The sequence below is a fragment of the Mirounga leonina genome, unplaced genomic scaffold, assembly GCF_011800145.1.
Source record: "Mirounga leonina isolate KUSES-001 unplaced genomic scaffold, KU_Mleo_1.0 Mir_97, whole genome shotgun sequence".
Taxonomy (NCBI): domain Eukaryota; kingdom Metazoa; phylum Chordata; class Mammalia; order Carnivora; family Phocidae; genus Mirounga; species Mirounga leonina.
In genome coordinates, this window is record NW_023270889.1 from 7329034 (window position 1) to 7331796 (window position 2763).

A 2763-nucleotide genomic window follows, 5' to 3' on the forward strand; every position below is an offset into this window, starting at 1 on the left:
AGTCTGCTTCTCCCTCTGACCCTCCTCCCTCTCATGCTCTCTGTCTCTCATTCTCTCTGTCTCAAGTAAATAAATAAAATCTTTAAAAAAAAAAAAAAGAAAAAGAAAAGAAATAGGATGTTATTAATTAAAACAAAAAAACTTGTCAAAACCAGAGCTAATGCCCACAGCCCCTCATGGGATGCAGTCTTAGCATCAACATACAAGGCGCATGTAGGGGCCTCAAAGGGCCCCCAAATGACATAATCCCCTGAATTAATGAAACACACATTCGTAGAATACGCCGCTTGTGTTTTGACCGACAGCAAAACCAGGTACATATTTAAGTTTTATAACACATTTGCTAATTGGTAGAATTTTGAGGTTTTTTTTTTTAAAAAGCTTAGTTGTTAGGCTTTTTTTTTTTTGAACAATGAGGTTAGTATTAATGATTTCTAAAATATTCATTGTTCGAAAAAATAACAGGGAATAACATATTAGCTAATTTTTACAGCGTTTCAATTAACATGGAATTTTTAACACTATGATGACACACCAAGAATCACATACTCTGAGAAATCAATGTTCAATTAATTTATTTTAGCTTATCTTTTAAAATATTAGTATTGTTTCTCTTTTTTTATTTTTATTTTTTTTAAGATTTTGTTTATTTATTTGAGAGAGAGAATGAGATAGAGAGAGCATGAGAGGGGGGAGGGTCAGAGGGAGAAGCAGACTCCCTGCTGAGCAGGGAGCCCGATGTGGGACTGGAGCCCGATGTGGGACTCAATCGGGACTCCAGGATCATGACCTGAGCCGAAGGCAGTCGCTTAACCAACTGAGCCACCCAGGCGCCCATTTCTCTTTTTTTTAAAGATTTTATTTATTTATTTGTCAGAGAGAGAGAGAGCACAAGCAGGGGGAGCGGCAGAGGGAGAAGCAGGCTTCCCGCTGAGCAGGGAGCCTGACGCGGGACTGGATCCCGGGACTCTGGGATCATGACCTGAGCCGAAGGCAGATAACCAACCACCTGAGCCACCCAGGCGCCCCCTTGTTTTTTTAAGCCTTGCAGAAGTATCCTCTGTGTTTTAGAGTGGTGTCCACCTGACAATGGCTGCCCTGAGACTCTAACCCACACACAGCTGTTGAGCTCAGAGAGGTGCTTAGGAGATTCTTGGGTCAACTGCAGCCACACTAGGCAGAGGTCATGTGGGAAAGTGATGTCCTGATTCACACCATCCGCCCTGTATTACAGGTACGGGGGGGGGGGGGGGGGCAGTCCTCTTGGAAGAAAAAGCATGTGGATGTCGAAGTTAACCAGCATTCCAACTAAATGTGTGGCTTTGATCAAGGACTCTTCCTGTGAGTCTAGTAACTTTTAGAAAACTGTTTTTATAAAAAGAATGTTCCTGGTAAATCTGGCAGTTATTTTGCACTATAATAATATTGATCAATCCTTAAGTCATTGTTTAGATTGGTATTTGGAGTAGATTTTATGGAAAATTTTCCTAAGCGTCCCATCTAGTGTTCCCAAAATCTAAAAGGAAATGCAACTCTGGTTCCTAGTCTCATATTTTCTTGCCCTTTCTGTTTAAATAAATAAATAGGGCGCCTGGGTGGCTCAGATGGTTAAGCGTCTGCCTTCAGCTCAGGTCATGATCTCAGGGTCCTGGGATCGAGTCCCGCATCGGGCTCCCTGCTCCTTGGGAGCCTGCTTCTCCCTCTGCCTTTCTCTCTCGCTCTCTCATGAATACAAAAAAAAAAAAAAAAAAATCTTTAAATAAATAAATAAATGGCCCTTGCCCTTTCTGTTTTTTCCACTAGCCATTACCAAACTGCACTTCAGAGTGTATCAGATTATACTCCCACCCTAAAGTACGTCGCAGCACTTGTTTCAACGTCATCAGACTGTTTTGAGTTTATTTCGTCATTGGTAAGTGTACTGACTGATTAGTTTGCATCAGCTGCCAGAACCACGTGCCACACACTGGTTGGCTTAAGCCTCACAGATGTATTTCCTCACAGTTCTGGAAGCTAGAAGTCCAAGTTCAAGGTGTCAGCAGAGCTGATCTCATTCTGAAACCTCTCTCCTTGGTTTGTGTGGCCGTTTTCTCTCTGTTCTCACATGGTCTTCCTCTGTATGTGCCTATGTCCTAATCTCTTCTTAAGAGGACACCACTCGTGATGAATTAGAGCCCAGCTGAGTAACATCATTGTAACTTAACTACCTCTTTAAAGGCTCTATTTCCGAATCTAGTCACATTCTGAGGTACTAGAGGTGAGGACTTCAACATATGAATTTGGGAGAACACAATTCAGCCCATTATATCGACCATTTGTATGTCCTCTGTGAAATGCTAGCTCATGCCAGCTGGCTATTTTACTATTAATTGGTTCCCCTTTTAAAATTTATTACAAACATTATTTGTATATTAAGGAAATTATGCTTTCTCTTTGTGTTTTTCTTTGCTGTTTTATGTATCAACTTACATACATGCATCTTTTTTTAAAAAAAGATTTTATTTATTTATCTGAGAGAGAGAATGGGAGACAGCATGAGAGGGGGAGGATCAGAGGGAGAAGCAGACCCCCTGCCGAGCAGGGAGCCCGATGCAGGACTCAATCCAGGGACTCCAGGATCATGACCTGAGCTGAAGGCAGTCGCTTAACCAACTGAGCCACCCAGGCGCCCCATACATGCATCTTTTAAATTCTGGCTCATTAACAGTATAAGTCTAGGTGCAGAAGGGATTTTACTTCTCTTGTGCCCTTAAAATACCAAAT